Genomic DNA, 25,948 nt, shown 5'->3' with positions numbered 1-25,948 from the left:
TAGAATTTGTGAGCAACAAGCTGCAGCAGCTACATACTCAGCTTCAGCTGTGGATAGAGCAACAGTGTTCTGTTTCTTGGAACCCCAAGAAACCATGCATGGACCTAGGAACTGTACCATACCTGATGTGTTTTTTCTATTCACTAAGTCACCTGCATAATCAGTATCAGCATATCCTTTTAGCTCGAATGATCCACTTCTTGGATAGTATAGGCATAGGTCATCAGTTCCTTTGAGATATCTTAGTATTCTTTTCACAGCAGTTAGATGGGACTCCTTTGGATTGGATTTAAATCTTGCACATAGTCCTACACTAAAAGAAATGTCAGGTCTACTGGCTGTTAAATATAATAGTGATCCAATCATACCTCTGTATTTCGTTTGATTCACACTTTTCCCATTTGGATCAGAGTCTAATCTAGTAGCTGTTCCCATGGGAGTGTGGTTTACTTTGGCTGATTCTAGCTCATATTTCTTTAGGAGTTCCTTCACATACTTTTGTTGGTGTATTATGATTCCCTCCTCAGTTTGCTTGATTTGTAAACCAAGGAAGAAGTTGAGTTCCCCCATCATGCTCATTTCAAATTCACTGCTCATCAAGTTTGCAAAATCCTTGCACAAATTCTCATTAGTTGCTCCAAACAATATATCATCAACATAAATTTGAACTACTAACAAGTCAGTTCCCCTAGATTTTAAAAATAAAGTTTTGTCTATTCTACCTCTTTTAAAATCATTTTGAAGGAGGAACTTTGATAATCTCTCGTACCAAGATCTAGGGGCTTGTTTTAGTCCATAGAGAGCCTTATCTAGTTTGTAAATGTGATTTGGAAATTCGGGATTTTCAAATCCAGGGGGTTGTTCCACATAAACATATTCCTCTAAGAAACCGTTTAAGAAAGCACATTTAACATCCATTTGATAAAGTTTAAAACCCATGAAGGCAGCAAAAGCAATTAAGATTCTAATGGCTTCTAATCTAGCAACAGGTGCAAATGTTTCTTCAAAGTCAATACCTTCCTGTTGGTTATAACCTTTGACCACTAACCTTGCCTTGTTCCTTATGATTGTTGCATGTTCATCTTTCTTGTTCCGGAACACCCATTTCAGCCCTATCACTTTCTGGTGCTTTGGTTTGGGTTCCAAGTGCCACACCTTGTTTCTTTTGAATTCATTTAATTCTTCTTGCATGGCTATGATCCAGTCAGCATCCTCCAGAGCCTCACTGTGATTTCTTGGCTCAAATATGGAGAGGAACGCGTGGAATGCACAAAAGTTCCTTAGCTGTGACCTTGTCTGAGTTCCTTTTCTGATGTCACTCATAATGAGTTCCATTGGGTGAGACTTTTGATGCTTCCAAGGTTTAGGGTTGAAACTGAGCTACTGGTGTTGTGGCATTTTCGTCAGTTCCTTCTATGACCTGAGTTCCCTGTCGGTCATTGTGGAGTTCCTCTGGTTCTGGTGTTGTTTCTGGATCTTCTTGGATTTCTTCGTGTTCCACTAGTACGGGAACTTCTTGATTTTGTTGAGCAGTTCCTCTGGCTGTGTGTTTGCTTGGTTGGAACTCCTCATCATTTTCTGCAGCACGAGATAAACCAATCTTGAAATGTTCTTGTTCCTGTACTATATCAGTTTGGTTAGATTCATCAAATATTATATGTACACTTTCCTCAACACACATAGACCTTTTGTTATAAACTCTGTAAGCTTTGCTATTTAAGGCATATCCTAGGAACACTGCCTCATCGCTTCTTTCATCAAACTTCCCCAAGTTCCTTTTTCCATTGTTGTGGACAAAACATTTGCTACCAAAGGCTCTAAAGTAAGATATGTTGGGTTTTATACCTTTTAGTAGCTCATAGGGTGTTTTGTTTAGGATTGTTCGAATCATAACTCTATTTATAATATAACAAGCTGTATTGACTGCTTCAGCCCAGAAGTTCCTAGGCAGGGAACTGGCTATTAACATGGTTCTTGCCATGTCCTCTATGGTTCTATTTTTCCTCGCAACAACTCCATTTTGTTGTGGAGTTCTGGGAGCTGAGAAATTGTGGTACATACCTTGTTCCTTGCAGTATTCATCGAATTTGTAATTTTCAAATTCTGTTCCATGATCTGATCTTATATGGATCAGTTGATGACCTGTGGTTTTCTGAATTTTCTTTGAAAATGCAACAAACTCATCAAACGTTTCATCCTTGCTTGTTAGAAATATGACCCAAGTAAAGCGAGAGTAATCATCAACAATAACTAATACATATTTTTTCCCACTTCTGCTTTGAATTCTCATTGGGTCACATAAGTCCATATGGATGAGTTCCAATGGTTTTGTGGTACTTACCAATTTCTTAGACTTAAAGGAACTTCGGACATGCTTGCCTTTTGCACATGCATCACACACTTTATCAGTTAGGAACTTGATTGAGGGGAGTCCTCGAACCAGTTCCTTTGATCTTAGTTTGTCAAGCAGGGAGAAACTAGCATGTCCAAACCTCCTGTGCCATAGTAGGGAATCTTCTTCAAAGGCACTGAGGCAGGTTAAATTGTTCCTGGGAACTGTATTGAGATCCACAGAATATGTGTTCCCTTTACGAGTTCCTTCCAAAATAACCTTCCCAGTGTTATTATTGATGATTTGACAATTTTCAGAAGTAAAACTTACAGAGTTTCCTTTGTCACAAAATTGAGAAATGCTTAGTAGAATGTGCATTAAACCCTCGACTAAAAATACATTTTCAATGGTATAGGAACTTGACCTTCCAACTTTTCCAATTCCAACAATTTCTCCTTTCATGTTGTCTCCAAAGGTCACAGTTCCTCCATTGTAGGCTTCTAGTGAGAGGAATTTAGATTTGTCTCCTGTCATGTGTTTGGAACACCCGCTGTCGAGATACCACGAGCTGTTCCCCTTCACTAGAATCTGTAAAGAGATCAAAGGTTAGTTACAGGAACTCGGGTTTCCTCGAGTTCCTTTTCAACTACAACTTCTGACTTCTTAACCCATTTTTGCTTTACATAATTTATGTTTCTTTGATCCTGTTCCTTCATCTTGGAACACTCAGTACTTACATGACTTCCACTTCCACATGAGAAACAGACTTTCACACTAGGAAGATCCACATACTTTTTCTTATGACTAGTTTTATGATTAAAGCCCAATCCTTCTGTTCTCTTAGATTGAGCATTCTCAATCCATTTGGGAGGAACTTTAGGTGGTTGTCTCTGTGCCCTGGCCATGGCTAGTTCCCTCTCTAGTTTCTCTTTCTGTTCCTTTGTGGTGATCAGATCTTTGTTTAAATTTTCTAAGTCGATGTTAAAAACTCCCATGTTGATCTCCAAGGATTTTGTAGGATCTAAACTTAGATTAAACATCTTATATTGACTGAGTTGTACTTGTAGAAGGATGCTTTCATTTCTAATTTTCTCGAATGACTCATTAATAGAGGTATTTCTATCTAGTAATTCAAAGAACCTGCCTTGAACATCAGATCTAATATTGTTCAGATAATTTATATGGTCTTTACTGAGTTCCAAGGCTCTATCACTTTGTGCTTTTAACATACTTAGCTTTTTGTAATCATCTAGAGTTTCTAGCAACAGTTCAATTAGTTTTGACTTTGAAAGGCACTGAAGAGTGGAGGAACTTACTTCTTCTGATGGAACTTGATCAGTTCCTTCTGTTCTAGCCATAAGGCAGAGATTTGCGGTTTCTTCATTTGGTTGTTCCTCATCGTCTTCTGAGTCTGTTGCTTCGCCCCATGCAGCTATCATGGCTTTCTTGAAGTTTGGCCTGTTGAAGGTAGACTTGTTAAAGCGATCCTTGACCTGTTCCTTCCCTTTTCCTCTGGTTTTGTCGTTCTCCCACAGAGGGCATTCACGAATTTGATGATCAGTTTCTCCACATTTGAAGCAACCTTGCTCAGTTTTGGAACTAGTGATTTTCTTAGCAAGGTTCCTTCCTTTCTGATTTCCTGGTTTGAAGTTCCTGTAGAGCTTTCTCATTCTTCTAACCAGCATGGCAGCCTCTTCTTCATCTGGTTCAGATTCGTCGAGTTCCTCAGCTTTTAGAGCAAGTCCTCGGTTTCTAGAGCTCTCAGGAACAGCAGCTCCAAGGTGCAATTCATGTGTCATCAAGGAACCAGCAAGTTGTTCAATGTTGAACTTTGTAAAGTCCTTGGTCTCAAACAGTGCAGTGACCTTTGTTCTCCAACGATCATCTTGTGGCATGCTTCTTAGTATTTTTCTCACCTGTTCATCTGTGGGAATGATTCTACCAAGAGAAACTAATTCATTAGTTATGTTAGTAAATCTAGTGAACATTTCTTGAATAGTTTCTTTTGGAAGCATTTCAAATCTTTCATATTTAGACATCAAAAGGTCGATTTTGGAACGCTTAACTTCATTAGTTCCTTCGTGGGTTACTTGTAGCAACTCCCAAATCTGTTTTGCGTTCTTGCACCCCATGACCCTGTTGTGTTCATGAGGTCCAAGTCCACAATGCAAGATTTTGACAGCCATAGCATTCATCTCATATTTATCAAAGTCTTCTTTAGAAAATTCAGACATTGGTTTAGGAACTACCTCGTTTTCAGCATTGGTCTTTGTTACCTCGAAGTCTCCAACTTCAATTACACGCCAAACTTGGTAATTTTCAGCCTTGATGAATATCTCCATTCTGTTCTTCCAGTATGAGTAGAACTTGCCATTGAACATAGGTGGCCTTTGCGTTGAGTAACCTTCTTCCAGTTTCTCTTGTGAGTTCATACTATCAGGAACTTGACTCAAACAGGGTTTCCTGTGTTTTTAGTGAGTACTGGCTCTGATACCAACTGTTATTCCAGTAGGAACACGCACAAGAGGGGGGGGGGTGAATTGTAATTGGAACTTTGGTAAAGTTTCTTGCGGAACTTAGAAACAATCAAGGAACTGAGAATAAAGAAGACAATAACAATAATTGTGAAAACTTCTTGACACTAATCAAGAAGAGAATTCCTTTTATTATAGTAATACCTCGATTACAATAATCTCTCAAACACAAGTTCCTCTCAAACTCGTGTTCCTCACAGTAATCTACTCTGATTACAACTCTTTTACTTCTCTCTCAGACTTAACCTCTAATTCTAAACAGGATAACTCTAACCTCACTAATACAAAATACAATTCGTGTTTGGATAACTCTAGATATTAATGATGCTTTTGTGTGGATATAGGGCACTTAGGAACTTTGAATTAACTAGGACACAAACTGTTTTTAGAAAATCTTTGACAATACGTGTTTTAAGAAAGCAAGAACTCTTAGAATGTTTGTGTAATTTTCCAGAAAACAAACTTGCCCTTTTATAGATTTATCCCTAGGGTTAGTTCCCTTCAAAACCTCAACTGCCAACTGCCAGTGCTTTGTTCTTCACGTCCCTTGACTTGAGGAACAAGGGGAAGACCACTTCCCACGTTTCAGTAACAGGGCAGTTAGTGGTTTGACTCAATCAAACCCTAAAAGATTTTCTAAAACAGATTTTATTTGTTTACAAAAACTGTGGCAAATTTTTAGGAAAATAAGTTTTGATAAAATAATATAAAACGTAAATCTATTTTATATTAAAAACTTATTTTTATTTAATTACATGTTTTCATAAAAATTCCTTCCAGTAAAATAAATGGCCTAATTAAATCACAAGTTCCTTGAGTACCCTATATATATTTTGCAAAATTAATATTTACATAAAATTCGAAGTACAGTAGACTACCTAGACTTTTATGTCTTCCTTTTGTCTGGAACTTGCAACTCAGAAGCTTCAGACGTTCCAGCTCTGGAACAATGATGAGTTCCTCTTTGTCTAACAAAGGAACTCGTGGCCATGAGTCTGTGATAGTTCTTGTGAGCATTTAGACCTCTTGATATGTAACTGTGTTGCTCCTCTTGTGACTTCAAACTGGAACAGATACAACTTCCAGCTCAGGAACTCCAGTGGCTGTTCCAAGTGCAAAACAGGAACTTCACCATCTGATTCAAGTTCCTATCCTAATAGAAACTTGGGCACTTACCTGTCCAAAGTCATTAGCAACCATAATCAGGAAGTTTGCAATTTGTGTGTGTCATCAACCAAAACCTAGGAACAACAAGTTGAACTGTGTTTGTCAGGGATATTGGCAGTTGAACCCCTCGAGGGCATGGAAACAATCTTTGGAAGCTAGTTAAGGCGCAACAGTGAATTTTATGCTGGCACTCTGTAGTAAAATCAAAACTAACAGTATCTTCAAGAAAACGATCATTGTCAAGACTTTTCTTTGGACCAAAGCATTGAAACTTATCATAAAAACCCAAGTTTGACACTTGGACAAATATTTAAGTCCACTATCAATTCCAGACTCCAATTAACATAAATTTTAATGAAGCAATGAACTCTAAAGATGCAGCAAACCAAAAAATCGAGTATGGAATAACCAGAAAGCCAGGTTAGCAAAGTAAGTCCCTTCCCACTTTCTGCCACTAAAAAGAAGACTCTGTATGACTTCCGTGAAATAATACAATTTTGCCCAGTTAGAAGTTCAATTAAGATTAATCAAGGATTAAGATAATAAATGTATTAACAACAGTTACTTATATTCTGCAAATCTAGGTCTGTTTACAAGATGCTTTATTGCATTTCTGGCTGGGTATGTCATCATGGCTCATCTAATGGTAATGTACACTAAACATGACGGAAATAATGCCCTTGGTCCAAGTATGCATTCAAAGTTAAGTCTAATAAATGCGGTTTAGTATTAATTAACAAGTTAATAATTCAGTGAGATCAAGTGAGCTGAATGCCTAGCTAGAGGCCGCTTCAGTTCAAGTGGAATTAATGATATTAATCCACAACTTACTCTTGACTGAACCCATAGGGTCACACAAATAGTACGTAAACGGATCAAGTATTTAATGGTATTAAATACTCCATCTATGGATATTCGGAATCGACAGATCTTGGTTTCAGTGGGAGCTGAGATCGTCACAAGCAAGAAATGAATACTCCGGAAACGATGATATTGCAGGAAACGAAAATATGGATCGTATCGGAAATATAAATATTATCCAAGTTGTAGATGTTGCCGGAAACGGAAACATGGTACGTATCGGAAAATATTATCGGAAATGGAAATATTGCCGGAATCGGAAATATTGCCGGAAACGGAAATATTGTCAGAATCGGAAATATTATCGGAATCGGAAAATAATTCCGGAAACGGAAATATTAAATATTAGTTCGAAACGGAAATTAATTCCGGAATCGGAAATATTAAATATTGTTCGTATTGGAAATGAATTCCGGAACCGGGAATTTAATCGGAAGCGCATCGTACGAATTAGCATCGGACGAGGCTTGCTAGAAGAAGGCCCAGCACGAAGCCAGGCCCGCGCCCAGCAAGCCGAGCGCCCAACACGGAGCTGCCACAGCCTCGCCAGGCCCAGCGCAACGCCAGGCCCAACAAGGCCTTGGCGCGCGCGCGCTGAGCGCGCTCGTGGGCTGCGAGCAGCGACTGCTCGTGTGGGCCGCAAGGCCTGCGCGGGTGGTGCGATGCTCGTGGCCATACGACGCTCGTGTTCGTAACGAATCCTAATCCTATTGGAATTCGTGCATTGATTAAATCCTAATCCTAAAAGATTAAATTTATTATTTAGAGTTCTAGTAGGATTCTAATTAGTTAATCCACATCCTAGTAGGATTATAATTCCTTTTCCATATCTCTATAAATAGGTGCCTAGGGTCACAATTTATAGATACGATTGAAGTATTCAAAGGTAAGGTTTTTAAGCAAAATCAGCCAAACACTTGCACCCATAATAGCCGAAATTCCTAAGCAACCTTAAGGGCGATTCTAGTTGGTCAAGCTTAAGGCGGATCCGGACGTGCTGTGGACTATCTACGGAGGGACGACATTTGGAGTCCTAAAGACTTGTTCTTGTTCGGTTCGGGCGCAGCTAGGGAAGGCACGCTACAAAGTGTATGCATCTATACTATGCTAAATGATTATGTGTAAATAATATGTTTCCTGGCTTTATGGTTTTTCCGCATGATTTATGTCTTGTCATATGTATCATAACCTATCAGTGGTATCACGAGCCTCTTATTATTTTCATAATCTAAATTGCATAAACATGGTTAAATATTACAAATTTGCAAGGAATTAAAAGGGGTGATTAATTTTTGTAATTGTTAATTAATTGCAAATTGCGTTTATTTAATTATATGTACGCAGTTTTTCGGCAGAATGTTCGTTACTCAACCAAATCAAGTGATTTTTGTGTCAATTCCGCATGTAAAAGGCATTCTAAAATTTTGACAAAAAGAATCTTTTTCGCCGAAACCCAGAATTCCCAAATTCGAAGCCTAACTATGACTTTTCAGAGGTTTTAGTTTTTCGAACGCAAAAGTTTGTAAATTTAAGATGTTAAATTAAATATTTGCGATTCTTGTTGATAAATCTTGAATTTTTGATTGACCTATTGTATATGTTTAACAAGTTTGAATGCCTAGCCTTGTTATTTATACAATCTAATTTGTAATTATGATTAATTTGTTGAAATTCGAATAATTTAGAATTGATTTGTTTTTCATAATTAATTAATAATTTAATTAGATGCCTATGATTAAAAACCACCATAAAAATTGTTAATTTATGTTAAATTTCAAATTTTTATGACCTAGATTTGAATCCATGTTAATCGGAAATTAGGTGATTAATAAATTTTCGATTTTTCGCCCTAAAATTATGAAATTAATATGTTTTATTAATTTGTCATTAATTTTGAATTAAAAAATTTTAAATTTTTATGAAAACGCTCATTAATGTTGCACACACAAAGCAATGGAAGCTACATGTTACCCTTAAGGGGTGTTGTATAGTGCGGGCACGCGACGACGAGCAAGGGAGCTCGTCGCCCGTGCGGTACGAATGCATCGAGCAACCTAGCGCATGGCGCGCGCACGAGGCAAGGGAGCCTGTGTGTGTGTGTGCTGTGTGCTTTGGCGATGGGCGAAGGGCGAAGGCGTGGCCTAGAGGGCTTGCTTGCGCGAGCGAGCGAGCGCTCCCATCGTAGCTGCTGCGATGCATGTGGGCAGGCAGGCTGTGGCTTGGCTTGCTGCGTTTGCGCGTGGCTGCTGCTGCGATGTGCCATGGGCCAGCGATAGGTCGTGCACTCGACGGGGCTTGGGCGCAAGCCCAAGTGCTCGTCATGTTACGATTGTCGAGTTTTAAATTTTAATTTGAGATTTTCAGTTCATGTAATTTTAATTAATTTTAAAATTAATAATTTAAATTGTTTTCTTAGATTTTAATTTTGAATACTATAATTGTTATAAATTTTTATTTATACTAATTTCTTTACTAAAATTAAAAACCTTGCATTAATTTAAATTCGACTGAAAATAAATTAAATAAGTGGATTCAATTATAAATTTATATGAGCTTTAAATTTTAATTAAATCTGTATGTTTCCGGTTAGACTAGAAATACATTTTTATGTTTAAAATTAGTAAAACATATGAATTTATTGGTTTAAGTGGGAGCATTTTTAGTCATAAACTCTTGATTAGGTCTACAAATCCTTTAAGGTTAAACAACTTGATTAAAATTAATAAGGACTGAATAATTGGTAGATTATTGGTGCCCTTGATTAATTGCTGCAAATATTTATGTGATGCATACAATGTGTTTTAACTAACCAATTATGTGGGCCATTCATGATAATGAATGGATGAATGGTATATATATTGTATATGTACTGTTTTGCAGGTTATGAAGTGACAAGTATGGCCCAAATAGGATAGAAAATATGGTATGCGTACCATTAATTTGAATGTAATTGGTCTAATGCACCAAATTTGTTTTCCAATTTAAATATAGTCTGCGTACCATCAAATAGTTGTAATTAGTTTAATTATAGCTTATCCTATTTGGAGAAAATGGCGCCTCCCAAGGTGAAATTCAAGACGAAGTTTCCATTTTCGAGACGGACTTTGAAGTTGAAGCTTCAAGATGAAGTCGGGCCATACTAGATCACATTTATATTATCTTATGCATGCTTTAAGTTATTTATTGCTTTAAATATGTCTTAATTATGCATGAGATTGTGGCTTGATTATGTTGCATGATTAAGGATTTTAGTTCACTTAAAATCTAACCAACATAGTAAGAGCCTTAAGTTCCAAACTTAAAAATTGAGTTAAAAGGTGCCATGCCAAAATAACACTTACTTGGATATCCTTTACATCGATCTTAGTAATAGTTTTCCGCCTTAGCGAGGTGTTACTTGTCGATACTAAAGGGGTAAGGTACACAAATAATTGTGAGTACATGTTAGTTTTGGTGAAACTCAACGATATAAGTAAGGAGTCCTTTTATGTCGTGGCAAAATCGATAGGTTTACCTAATAAGTTCTTAGACGTACCTATCAACCAAGAGTAGTTTCTAGACTATTAGCAAAAGGCTTTTGCTTACCTAAAATGTTTTAGAATTGAGTCAAAATACATAACGTGCTTAATTCTTCAATGGTTTTAGGGTCTTGGAATCATTTTATTCACACCTGCCGGAACAATAAAATCGAATAAAATGCTAATAACTTGTTTGAATTGCATGATTGCTTTAATTTTCAAGTTATTATTCATGATAAATGTTTAGACTTTGCATGCTTCAATGTATGTTTTAATTATTGTTTATAATTAAATATCTTGCACTGCAATAAATCCTTTTAGAAGGGTAACAGTAAATTTCCTCGATTGGTAGTAAATCCAAGAACGATTCACGGAAATGAGAGAAAATGAGCAATTTTAAATGTACGTTTCTTTTAGCGACTTTTATGGTTGTTTTCGAGTATCAAAATCGAATGGCAAACCGATTGGTGCTTGTGAATTCAAAATACAATGTAGTTTTGAGATCATAAAGCATTGAGTTTAAACGCTCGGCCTTACCAATGGTTAACAACCTAACATCTTTGTCCATTTAATTCTCGAGTGAGTCTAGTCCCTAGACATTCGAATAGATCGATCCTTAGAGAACTTTAGAAGCTTCTGGTAAGATCATCTAGTTGAAATAAAATATTCAACATAAATTAAAATGGTAAGAACTTTGTTGGAGTGACATTGGACATGTCTAAACAAAGTATAAAAGTCAAGAATAGAGAATTCAATTCTTAAGGCTATAAGAAAGGGTACAAGAAATAGGAAAACAAGGAACAAGTGAAAGGAATTTACAATTCCGTTTCTACCTAAAAGTTAATGTTTAAAGAGAAGTGACCTGGCAATCAAACTTCCTTGGTATCATATACCGCTTGAGGTTCTTACTTCGGTAATAACTCAAACAATGGAAGCTAGGCTATACTAATGGCCTACAAGTGGGAAATGAAGCATGGTATTGCTACATTAATTGTAGGGTCATCTAGTTTGTTTTAAGTCCTTTCAAAGGCTGGAACTTAATGGCTATTTTGTTCCATAATCAGCATACCTAAATTTCTGTTTTCAAACACAGAAAGACTCACATTCAAGAAAAACAAAAACAATGTTTGTTTGTTTATTTGAATGAAATGGTCAATTACGGGTTGAGTCAATATGCTTGATTAAAACAAACAACTCTTTAAATAACTTTACTAGGTTCAAATCAATCTCTTGATTTGAGTTCCACTAATCTTTGGCATTGTTGCTTAGACCATGTCAACAAGTTAACATTCAAAAGCTCTATTTTGATGAACTTTTGAAAGTTGATTGATTTCTAGATCAATTCAAGACAAGCTAGTCTTACTTGTTGAAAGTAACAAAAGATATGAACTATTGTTAGAACGCCTAGACGATAGAGTTCAAAGCTAAAGAAAGGTTTTATGACTTTATTATTTCACACAGATTTGAGTGAATATAGGTTTATTTACTCAATGTGATATAAGTTTGAATCTGTTTGGCTAGTTTAAAGATTCATAGAAAAGTATAAAATCCACTTGGCAAGAAATCATAAAGATCTAGGTTAGATCATGTTGATGATTACTTATGACCAAAAATGATCATCAATGATTGTGTGTTGTAATTTCACAATCTAGGTCCATAAGATATGGCATATCTAAGTTGGAATAATCGAAGTCAATTAGTACTTGATTCGATTAATGATGAATCATAAAGACTTTTCCTATAATTTCTAAATCAAAATGCTCAACTACCACCAAACTAAACCAAATTCGTCAAAGCTATTGAAGAGTAATTTCAGAATAACTTTTCATAATATATATCTAGAGAGTTGCAAAACTCAGTGGGAGCTTAGTGTTTGTCATTCGACAAACTAAGGCCCAAGTATTGATATATGTTTCATTGTGATTTATTCAAATGAGACACAAGGGTATTGTTTCTACCACGGATTTTTGAGAACATAATGTTTGTTTGCTCGAAATAATGTCCTTTTGGAGATTCGTTTCCAAAATGACAAGTGGGAGAAAATAGACCTCGAAAATCTTCGAGGCGAACAACAAACATAAACGGACATTCCGGAGGCTTTTCGAAGTTCTTCAGAAAATCCGAACACTTATTCTTTAAGGACTTTGGAAGTGGCTTTTCGAAGTTTCACTGTGTGTTTTAGCCTCACGGTTCCCAATCAGATTTTACATTTTACTCAGGTTGAACTCACGATTTAGGAAGGTCTTGAGAAGAAATTAGTTTCATACGAATAATTTGAGATAAGAGGGAGTAGTATTTAACAAAGAAATGTCTCAGCAACTAACCTCACCAAACAGAAGCATCAAAGTAACTGAAACTGGAAGTGCCTGCACAAAAATACGACAAAAGAATAATAAGCATATTTTCTCTATAAATTTGGTGCATAAGACATATACGAGGAACTCTGAATTACCTCCATAGACGCAACGTTACAGATAAGAAGAGTAAATAGAAGTAGATGTTGATTTCGAACAACAGGCAATATCTTCTCTATCATGAAAGGAAGAAGTGTACATTGTAGAGTTTCAGTAAAATCCTTTAAAGTGATGGGGTTTATCTGAAAAGAATAACAGTTTCTAAGAGCTTAATTCGCAGGCAATAGTAGATGCATTATGATTACACGTGTTCTAACTAGTTATCAATCCTTCTTTTCAGAAAAAGTTATGTACAGAAGAAGGGAACATACAGAGTCAGTGTGCCCTTAAAGACTAGAAAACACATAATCTAAGGCAAAAGGATGACTTCCAACCACAATCAATCATTAGCTTATCTATAAAATAAAAAAGAAAAAAAGAAAACAAGCAGCAATTATCACAATAAAACATGGATTTAATAAAAACAAATTGCAAGATCAATTTGAATGATGACTACAGTAAAATTAAGTGAATCCAAAATTAGCAATAATAACCTAGATTGCTATTAGTCCAATAGTTCGACATTGAGAGTAAACTAATTTTATGTCAAATTAACACCATCATCATTACTTGCAACATAAAATCAACTACAAGAGAGAATACCCAGCTGAAATCCAATACACTTTACATTCCAGTCATGACAGAATAACAAGATGAAAAGAACAAAGAATTTCAACAGCATTCAGAAACGAAAAACTAACAAAAATTTGGGCTAGAATCGCAAATTTCTACTCAACATAGACAAATTAAAACCCAATTTAAAGAGCAATCACAAAATTACTCGGGGCTAAACCAATTATATGAGAAGAACAAAATCAAACGACATGATTCAACTACAAACAAATACCTAAAACCCTAGGAATACAGATTTTAAAAAAAAGAACAAAAGTTAAAAACAGAAGAATAAAGGAAAGAAACGGAAGATTATTTTACCTTTCACAAGGCCGACAAGGCAGAAGATGATAAACCATGGACACACCGAACAAGATCTACAAGTTTAGAGAATGGAATTTAAAAAATTGTGAGAGGTGAGACAAAAAAATTCAAGTCCATGAGAAGACAAATGAGGCACCTGCGTTGAAAGAGGCTTACCATTTCAATGAGAGTAGAGTAGATCTGAGATTGTTTTGCAGGAGATAAGAGGCGGTGGGTGAGAGCTATTCAATGAGGTGGTTTTTCTTTTCCAGAAAAATATGAAGTTGCGGGCAACATAGCTAATTTTCCATCATCACGTGGATTGCACGTGGATTCTCGACGCTTAAAGCTGTCTAGATTGTTCTAGACGTCAAAAGGCGTCGTGAATAAGCGGGAATTAATTTATTCCCACAACGCTCATACTCAAGCGTCGAGCTCTCGTCGTCCATAAACCAAGGCTTTTGTAGTAGTGATTGATTGTGTTGTGGTCAATACGGGGCACTTTGCCTATTTTTCCACCAATTTTTTTTAGGAACTCTCTATCAAAGTACTCTACGGAGAGATTTGGGATTCTTACCCAGGCCGTAAGATACCTCATTGGTGCATCGTCATGAATAAAGTTGGGAACCCATTTCCTGATTGTGAGGTAATTGTCATCGAGCATCCACGGGCCTTGGGATAAGACGTGGCTATAGTCCACCATCGCAAAGAAGCGAGCAATGAAATAGTCGTGACCTACATCTGTCAAGATGAGTCCTCCTTTGAGATCCCATTTTTTCTTCAGACGTTTCATTAGAGACATGTATCCTATTTGGCTGTCAAACATTTTGATGATGAGAGCATGCTTCCAAGGCCTCCTTAGTCTTTGCTTTTCCTCTTTTGTCAGCAATATAGTTGGACATTTGGGGTCTTCCTCTAGTCCATCTGATGGCATATCATCATCGGAAAGGAGGTCAGTGTCTGCATCCCCTTCCTGATCCAGGTTAGTTTGATGCAATTGATCTGCCACTATCAAATCACGAAATGATAGTGTTGGATTAGGTAATGGGTTAGGTTGTTTATGGGATTGCTGGTGTAATTGACCATCTCTTAGTAATTGGTTGCCATTCTCTTGAGGCTGTTTATCCCTTGAGAAGATCAGATGATTGATCTTCCGTTTGGGTTTTTTGGTGGATCGATGGATGAGATCACTTTCTTCGATTGATTTTTCATTTTCCAGGGCAAGTGCAGGCGAGAGCATTTTTGAGACTCCCTTATTCTTAACCAAAAATACAGTACAGCTGAGGTCCTTTAATAGTCTTGCTTAATCATCAACACCATACACGTCCTCCTTATTCTACAACATTTAATACAAAGTAGTCATTAAACCTTTACAACTTACTATGACATGGATGATGTGCTTTTGTTTTTCATATTGACAAACAAATTAAAATATTTCGGTTAGGGATCGAACATGGAACCAACAAGAAAAATAGTAGAAATCTTACCATCTTAACTATACTATCATTTATGCATTTTAACTCTATTAAAATAAGTGTGATAGGATTAGTGTGTATTCATACTATTTTTTCACATGTTTTATGTTTTTTTGCTAATTTTCATAACATAATGATTGTAAAACAATTTAATTTTATAACCATTAATGAAAACGGTTTCATCTCTTTATTACATTTTTAATTTGTGCATTTTCCACATATAATAGAACATATTTTTTCATTCATTAGTCAACAATTGTCTTAGCATATATGGACCATAACATAAATACAAAACATTTATTAGATATTAGACATGATTTACAAATATTAACAACCCAAAAAAGAAAGAACACTTTTACTGAAAAATGATACTATATACAATACATCACATCCAAATAAAAAAAAGGATTTCCAAAAAGCTATTATATATAAAAAAAAAGTTAAACTCGCATACACAACCCATATAAACAATGCGTAGAAAAATATTTCGTATAGTATACAACATTATAACCCGGGGCAACACCCGGGATACACACTAGTTACTCCCATATTCTAAGATTTCTAGACTTCTTAAATAGAATAATCGTGTTATTAAAAGAAGAAACAAAACAAAAAAAATACTCGAGTCGGGTGAGTCTCGAGTAATGTTAACTTACTATGTCCTTTAGTTTCGATTTAGTTTTTTTGATTCAAAGTTTCGACTTAGTTTAGATTCGGGTATGACTCATATTCGATTCTAATCGTGTTTAGTCATTTAGCCGATCGGATACAGGTAAAGTTTGATTACAGTTGTATTCTAGTGGTGTTAAATTCGGGTTTGATTTGTGCCAAGACGGTTAGGGATGGGTTTGTCAAGAAAAAAATTCATACTTGTTGTACGGGGTGTCCTACTGGCACCACTTGGTACCGGCAGAACTCCCCGTAGATAAACTTCAACCTGCAGGTAATCTGGTCATCTTAGGTAAACAACACCTACCGGCAATATTTGTAAGACCCCTACCTGTTAGGCTATGATACATATGACAATTCATAAATCATGCGGAAAAACCATAAAGCCAGGAAAGCATATTATTTACACATAATCATTTAGCATAGAATAGATGCATACATGTTGTAGCGTGCCTTCCCTAGCTGCGCCCGAACCAAACAAGAACAAGTCTTTAGGACTCCAAATGTCGTCCCTCCGTAGATAGTCCACAGTACGTCCGGATCCGCCTCAAGTTAGACCAACTAGAATCGCCCTTAAGGTGCTTAGGATTTTCGGCTCTTATTCCAAGTGTATGGCTGATTTATATTTCAAAAACTTACCCTTTGAATACTTCAATCGTACCCATAAATTGTGACCCTAGGCACTAGGAGTATGGAAAAGGAATTGTAATCCTACTAGGATGTGGATTTGTTAATTAGAACTTTATTAGGACTCTAAAAAACAAAGCAAATCTAATAGGATTAGGATTTTAATCTTTGCACGAATCCTAATAGGATTAGGATTTCCCGCACACGCATCGTACAAGCCGTGCACCCGCGCAGGCCTTGCGGCCCACGACAGGCGCACAGCCCATGTGCGGTGCTGGGCACGTGCGCGCCCTTGGCTGGGCCTGGCCTTGCACTGGGCCTGGTCGAGGCGTGCGTTGCTGCGTGCGGCTCGCTGGGCGATGGCCTGGCTTCGTGATGGGCCTTCGTCTAGCGGGCCTCGTCCGATGCTAATTCGTACGATACGCTTCCGATTAAATTCCCGATTCCGGAATTCATTTCCGATAAGAACAATATTTCATATTTCCGATTCCGGAATTAACTTCCGTTTCGAACAAATATTTAATATTTCCATTTCCGGAATTATTTTCCGATTCCGATAATATTTCCGATTCTGACAATATTTCCGATTCCGACAATATTTCCATTTCCGATAATATTTTCCGATACGTACCATGTTTCTGTTTCCGGCAACATCTACGACTTGGATAATATTTATATTTCCGATACGATCCATATTTCCGTTTCCGGCAATATCATCGTTTCCGGAGTATTCATTTCTTGCTTGTGACGATCTCAGCTCCCACTGAAACCAAGATCCGTCGATTCCGAATATCCATAGATAGAGTAATTAATGCCATTAAATACTTGATCCGTTTACGTACTATTTGTGTGACCCTACGGGTTCAGTCAAGAGTAAGCTGTGGATTAATATCATTAATACCACTTGAACTGAAGCGGCCTCTAGCTAGGCATTCAGCTCACTTGATCTCACTGAATTATTAACTTGTTAATTAATACTGAACCGCATTTATTAGACTTAACATAGAATGCATACTTGGACCAAGGGCATTATTTCCTTCAGTCTCCCACTTGTCCTTAGGGACAAGTGTGATTTCCTAATTCCTTTGTCGCTTGATGCTTGCGCTTGAACATAAGGTAAGAGTTGTCATCCTTATTATGTCCAGTGGTGTTTCTCGGTTTCAGAGTTCAACTGATCAAATAAACAGATAATCATAGCCTATGATTCATCCGAGCACGACCATGCATTTCACAGTTTCTAGCTCTCCGAGTGGCCTTGTACAACTTTTAAGCATCTCATCCTGATTTATGGGAGGACAATCCCAATCTTGCGATCTTGAGATTAGACTTTGTTTGATAGGTGATTACCTGAGCGTTGCCTTTATAGCCTCCTTTTACGGTGCGACGGTTGATCAACGTCAAAACAACCAGTTCTCAAACAAGTAAACTCAAATCACTCAGGTATTGAGGATTTAGTGTCTAATAATTTTAATGAAATTTACTTATGATAGATTTTCATCTCTTACAGTAAAGTTTCATAGGTCTTGTCCGATACTAGTCTTCCCAAAGTAAGTATCTATGCAAATGATTATGACATTGCCATGTCCACATAGTTCAAGAAACAGAACTACTAGTCATCTTGCATTCTAGTCGTCTAACGTTTTCTATGCGTCCAATTTTATAGAAAACTCCGACCAGGGACCATTTCTTATTCACAAGACTGGTCCTGACAGTCTATCTTGAATATTTCGTCAAATTGAAGGGACTCATCATTTAATACTAAACCAAGATTAAATGGAATATGAAAATACATTTCATATATGATAAATGTTCAACCCCAATGTTTTACAACCATGGGCCTTAAACCCATCTTTAAAACAGTTCATGGAATTTCAAAGCTATGTTTGATTTCCAGTGCTACAATGTGAGTGTTGCTTCTCACTTGTTGCATAAGTTTAGTTATCATGCTTTGCCAATCTTAATATCCTTTTCATCGAATGATTTTCGAGATATGATGATAAGATCTTTTGAGTTTGTTTATTATGTGATCTAGTCTTTCTTGCTTCAAGAGTGGTTCTACGCATTTTTTCAATGAAGAACCATCAAGCCAGCAGACATGTGATCTACCCAAGTTCAGTGAAGAATTCTTTAACATAAACAACCCTGTTTTATTGCTTCTTATGCAATAAGTACTTTTACTTCAACTTTATAGGTTGCTAGTGATGCTTTGTTTGGAATTACTTATCCAAGCAGTTCACAGATATGTGGAATACTTTCCAGCTGTATCTTAGAACATAGAAATTAATATTTTAATATCCCACACAACAACTCATGGTCTCCAATCCATGTTGCCATTTCAAAACACGATGCTCTATAGCTCGTCCTTATCAATGGTTAACTCCAAAGGGTCTTGCTTGATCCTTTGCCAGTGTTTATGCGTGTAGCATCAATATTTAGCATATCTTTATTTCCTTGAATCAAGAACTATTCCTATGTACCTTTTCAAGTACCATAAGTATTCTTGATCTCAATCTAGTTGATCTTCACTTAGATCAATAGAGATTGGTATATGTTCGTCATGCCTAAAGTCATACGATACGTTTTTGGCGATCCTCATATTATATCATACATGATAAATTCTTTTGCAGAATAATTCCCAATTGAATTCTTATTCATGTAACTTTAGCTCATCTAGTTTCAGTAGATACTAAATCCAGCTAAATTCTTTGACATATAATATAGGTTAAGAATCTTACTTAGATCCTTTGAAGTTTAACTTAGTAAATGCTTATACATAGTTCAAATATTCTTTACTTAGATTTATTCATATGGGTCGAATATCTCCAATGGAGTCTTTCGTGTTTGATTTAGTAAATGCCATTACTTAATCTAAAACAATATCATAAGATCTTTGTAAATAGATCTTAATACCCAGTATGTACTAAGTTTCGCCATGGTCCATCATTGATGAATAATTTCAAATCTAAGTCATTAGCATTTGAATGTTATTTCACAATAGAGAGATATGTGTGATACACATAGGACCAATTAAGTTTTACGTATTCCCACTAAACTTCTTATATATCTATAAGAATCATGTACATTTTATGAAACTAAAATGCTTATTAGCTTCGCTAAAATACATTTTTAATTCCCAATTGCTTGCTTAAATCTGTACTTAGATTTCATAAGCTAGCTATTCTTTTCAAGCATTTATTTGGAACCACAAATCCTATGACATACCATGTACATAGTTTCTTCCAACATTTGACTGAGGAAGATGTTTTGTCATCTAATTGTCATATGTACCAATATGCAATCATTGCAATTTATCCAAATATTTGTGACTGCAATTTATTATTATTTGTAGCCGATCTGTTTGTCCTGGATTGTGTGGTTATTTACAGTTTTCCAATGTCTTGGTTCTAATTTTTTTTCCTCTGATTAACACAGTCCCACAAACATAGTATACCCATCTTGTGGCATTTCATGCTCACTTCTACATGGAGCCAGAGACCTCAGATGGTGGTTCGATGACAATTGGGGCTGCTGGTGGTCGTGGAGGTATCGCTTCAGCAGGCGGGCGAAGTACAAGATCTCCTACTTCTAATTAAATTGTGCGACCTCTTCCTGGCCTGAAAGAGAAAGTTAAGAATGTCATATTTTAAGAACGTTAAGAACGTTACTGTTGGGCCTCGGAGCCTCAGAGTTTGGCTACTGAATGGTATGTTGCGTGGTCTGCGTTTGTGTGTATGCGACCTATTGGTATTTGATCACTTCTCTTTCAAGTACTTTGACTACATTGTTTTCTTTCATTTATCTTGTCTGACATCTCGTGAGCTGAATTATGAACTTGCTATGAAGATTTGCTCCATACCCACCTAGACCATGCACACTTGGGCATATATTATGGCAGACTTGTGCACCAGCACTGTGGTTGCGTTTTGTCACTGTAAAAGGTAGGTTTGAAGAATCTGCTAGTTTCTCTGCGTATCTCTTCATACTTAGTTGCAAGACTACTTGCTATCTTGTCTTTTGGCGAATAGTTTTGTTCAAAGCGAGTCGAAAATATTCCCTGTCATTCCTGTAGCCAAATGACAACTAATTTGTGGAGCTTCTGCAAGATCTTTGGGTATTGTTCAAGTATACTTGTGTTGCCCTAATTCCTGAGTTTTAGATGATTTTCTTTTGATAGTTGCTGCGTAATTTTGAAATTGAACTTTTCTGTTTATAATAAATTCATCGTCCATGTTCATAAAGGTTTGTCTTTTATTACCGAATTGCAAACAAGTACATCTCAAATCTTACACTGTTGTTGTAATTCTACTCCTTAACTGTCATTCTTACTTGGATACAGTAAACTGAAGTATGGAACTTTTAATAGTGCAAGCTACTCGGGGTATTGAAAGCTTCTGAAAAGATAGTGCTCAGTATTATAAATGTCACATTTCTACAATATTATCCCCTGAATCCTGATACGATATTGTTTTAGTAGAAACACTATGTTATTTGCCATATTCCATTATGTGTGAATTAGTGTCTGGTGAATGAACAGGATATCCATGTTGCTCGTTTTAGATGACTTCCTGTGAAATAAATTGTTCTTTGGAAAGTTAACTTTGATATCCACTGATCCTCAATCATTTGTAACAAGCATCAATTGTTTTGACCACCAACAGTCCAATTACGAACCTCAAAACCAGGCTATGAAAACTTATAAATGGACATCCAGTTTGTTCTATGAGTTCCGAATGGGGTATGAAGTGAAGTTATGTGGGTTTGCTGCTGCAACAGGCCTTTGGTGGTGTTTTTTTTTTTTTTTTTGTGGATCAGTGGGATTGCAGTCCTGTTAGAATTTCAATTGGTTGGTCTTGTTGGATGGCTACCTGCTATTTTTTTTGGAGTTTTCTTGGTGCCTTAATGTTGATGCCCTTTAGTTTAGGCAACCAAATAAATTGCCCTTAATATATTGCTGGTTGGTATTCAAAGTTTCATTCAGCTGTTTATATTTTTCTCATCATTCATGTTATCGTAAATCGGTAAATGAGTCGATTTTCTTATCCTTTGTTTAACTACTAATTATACTACTTATTACAGTTTTATGAAGAAACTTATTCATCAGAAAATGAGGATGAGGTTAGAAACATGTGGGTCGAGTATTTGCTCAAGCATGAAGTTGATGAAGAAAACCAAGTTGATGGTATGAAAATAACTTCACGAGTTTCGGTTCCAATTGTTGGTAAATTGGCATGAATGATTATATTTTGAAATTGATTTTTGTTTTACGTTTTTGGAAATTGCGATGTAAATCTTTGACGTTTATGCAAATTACAATTTATGTAAAAGCTTGCGTTTTGAGCATTACTTGTGGGAAATATTTTTTTTTTTGGTAATATATGGATTATGGAATTGTTCTCGAATTATTACAAATTATGTATTATAGCAGGTGTGGTTTTGTGCGTTTGATTCCTGCTGCCCGACATTTATAAAGGTGTAAACGCAGGTGTATTATGTATGTTAATTCTGAATTGGCGTAGCTGGCTTCTGCTATTATCGATTTTTTTAAAAAAAAAAAATTGCAAAGAGACCCGTCAGGTGTAATAAAGGCTCTCTAGTTATAATAATAATAAATTCAAAGAGACCCCATATCTAAGATACGAGGTCTTAATTTGTGAAAAATAATAATAATAAAAATAACAAAGAGACCAATCCGTGGACTATGGACCATGGTGCACATAGAGCATGGTGCACCATGTGCATCAAAAGAACACATGTGCATAAACAAAAGAACATGACACTACGACAAAAGAACATGCAATATAATGTTTTACTTTTTTGTTATAAAAAATCACAATTTATTAAAAATATAAAAAAATATATTTCCATGTTCTTTTTACGTAACCAGATGTTCTTTTAATTATATACTAATGTTCTTAAGGTGCACCATGCTCTATGTGCACCATGGTCCACCTTCTAAATTGAGCAAAGAGACCCCCTATCTTATGTATGAGGTCTTAACTGCTTTAATAAATAAAAATAAAAATATTCAAAGAGACCTCCTATCTTACTTATAGGGTCTGAACATTTTAATAAACAGATCTCACATCTCTAATAAGAGGTCTCTTTCCCTTCTAAAATATTTTCACCAACGTTTACAGAAGAGACCCTCTTTCTTACGAAGAGGTCTCTAACTTTTAACAAACAGACCCCTTCTCGATGAGGGGGTCTCTTTATCAAAGAGACCTGTGAGATAGAGACCCCTTGCAAGGAGATCTCTTAAGCCATTTTGGAAGGGTCTCTTTGCCTTTTTTTGTAGTAGTGTTAGTGTAGCCTAGCTTCCATTGTTTGAGTTATTACCGAAGTAAGAACCTCAAGCGGTATATGATACCAAGGAAGTTTGATTGCTAGGTCACTTCTCTTTAAACATAAACTTATAGGTAGAAACGGAATCGTAAATTCCTTTCATTTGTTCTTTGTTTTCTTATTTCTTGTACCCTTTCTTATAGTCTTAAGAATTGAATTCTTTAGTGTTGACTTTTATACTTTGTTAGACATGTCCAATGTCACTCCAACAAGGTTCTTACCATTTAATTTATGTTGAATATTTTGTTTCAACTAGATGATCTTACCAGAAGCTTGTAAAGTTCTCTAAGCATCGATCTATTCGAATGTCTAGGGACTAGACTCATTCGAGAATTAAATGGACAAAGATATTAGGTTGTTAACCATTGGTAAGGCTGAGCGTTTAAACTCAATGCTTCATGATTTCAAAACTACATTGTATTTTGATTTCACAAGCACCAATTGGTTCGCTATTCGATTTTGATGTTCGAAAACAACCATAAAAGTCGCTAAAAGAAACGTACATTTTAAATTGCTCATTTTCTCTCATTTCCGTGAATCGTTCTTGGATTCACTACCAATCGAGGAAATTTACTGTTACCTTTCTAAAAGGATTTATTGCAGTGCAAGATATTTAATTATAAACAATAATTAAAACATACATTGAAGCATGCAAAGTCTAAACATTTATCATGAATAATAACTTGAAATTAAAGCAATCATGCAATTCAAACAAGTTATTAGCATTTTAATTTATTCGAATTTATTGTTCCGGCAGGTGTGAATAAAATGATTCCAAGACCCTAAAATCATTGAAGAATTAAGCACAGTTTGTCGACTTAATCCTAAAACATCTTAGGTAAGCAAAAGCCTTTTGCTAATAGTCTAGAAACTACTCTTGGTTGATAGGTACGTCTAAGAACTTATTAGGTAAACCTATCGATTTTGCCACGACATAAAAGGACTCCTTACTTATATCGTTGAGTTTCACCAAAACTAACATGTACTCACAATTATTTGTGTACCTTGCCCCTTTAGGACCAATAAGTAACACCTCGCTGAGCGAAAACTATTACTAGATTGATGTAAAGGATATCCAAGCAAGTGTATATTTTGGCATGGCACCTTTTAACTCAATTTTTAAGTTTGGAACTTAAGGCTCTTACTATGTTGGTTAGATTTTAAGTGAACTAAAATCCTTAATCATGCAACATAATCAAGCTTTGATCTCATGCATATTTAAGACATATTTAAAAGCAATAAATAACTTAAAACATGCATCAGATAATGTGATCTAGTATGGCCCGACTTCATCTTGAAGCTTCAACTTCAAAGTCCGTCTTGAAAATCTCCGTGGGAGGCATCATTTTCTTCAAATAGGATAAGCTGTAATTAAAACTAATTACAACTATTTGATGGTACGCAGACCATATTTGAATTGAAAAACAACTTTGGTACTTTAGACCAATTACATTCAAATTAATGGTACGCAGACCATATTTTCTATCCTATTTAGGCCATACTAGTCACTTCATAACCTGCAAAACAGTACATATACAATATATACCATTCACCCATTCATTATCATGAATGGCCCACATAGCTGGTTAGTAAAACACATTATGCATCACATAAATATTTGCAGCAATTAATCAAGGGCACCAATAATCTACAAATTATTCAGTCCTTATTAATTCTAATCAAGTTGTTTTAACCTTAAGGATTTGTAGACCTAATCAAGAGTTTATGACTAAAAGGGCTCCCACTTAAACCAATAAATTCATATGCTTTACTAATTTTAAACATAAAAATGTATTTCTAGTCTAACCGGAAACATACAAGTTTAATTAATATTTAAAGCTCATATAAATTTATAATTGAATCCGCTTATTTAATTTATTTTCAGTCGTATTTAAATTAATTCATGATTTTAATTTTAGTAAAATAATTAGAATAAATAAAATTTATTATAATTATAATATTGAAAATTAAAATCCAAGAAAACAATTTAAATTATTAATTTTAAAATTAATTAAAATTACGTAAACTGAAAATTTCAAATTAAAATTTTAAAACGATCTAATCGTAACGCAACAATCCCACGCAACGCATAGCCATGGGCCACACGCACACAGCCATCGCTGGCCATGTGCGCGCAGCCCATGCGCTGCGTCGCATCGCTGCTGCTCACCATCGCAAGGCGCGCCATTGCTCGTCGCAACAAGCACGCTGCTTACCATCGCTGGGCGCAGGTGCTCGTCGCACGCGCACGCTTCTCACCATCGCTGGGCACAGCGCCAGCGCTCGTCGCAACAAGCATGCTGCTCACCATCGCTGGGCGCAGCGCTCGTCGCACGCGCACACGAGGCAGTGCGCGCTGTGGTGCAGCTCGCTTGCTACCCACACGCGACTGCTCGTGCCTTGCTCTCGCCCTTGCCCATGCGCCCATCGCACACAGCCCACGACACAAGGCAGGGCTGCTGCCTTGTGCTCGTGGACCATGCCCTTGCTCGCTGCATTCGTACCGCATGGGCGACGAGCTCCCTTGCTCGTCGTCGCATGCCCGCACTATACAACACCCCTTAAGGGTAACACGTAGCGTCCATTGCTTTGTGCGTGCAAGTTATATGAGCGAATCGCATAAAAATAAAAAATTTATTTTCAAAATTAATGACAAATTAATAAATCATATTAATTTCATAATTTTAGGGCGAAAAATCGAAAATTTATTATTTAATTGATTTCCGATTAACATGGATTCAAGTCTAGGTCATAAAAATTTAAAATTTAACATAAATTTACAATTTTTTATGGTGGTTTTTAATCATAGGTATCTAATTAAATTATAACTAATTATGAAAATTGAATTAATTCTAAATTATTCCAATTTTCAACAAATTAATCATAATTACAAATTAGATTGCATAATTAACAAGGCTAGGCATTCAAACTTGTTAAACATATACAGTAGGTCAATCAAAAATTCAAGATTTATCAACAAGAATCGCAAATATTAAATTTAACATCTTAAATTTACGAAATTTTGCATTCGAAAAACTAAAACCTCCGAAAAGTC

Source organism: Spinacia oleracea, chromosome 4, assembly GCF_020520425.1.
Source record: "Spinacia oleracea cultivar Varoflay chromosome 4, BTI_SOV_V1, whole genome shotgun sequence".
Lineage (NCBI taxonomy): Eukaryota > Viridiplantae > Streptophyta > Magnoliopsida > Caryophyllales > Amaranthaceae > Spinacia > Spinacia oleracea.
Note: the sequence above shows the minus strand (reverse complement) of the source record.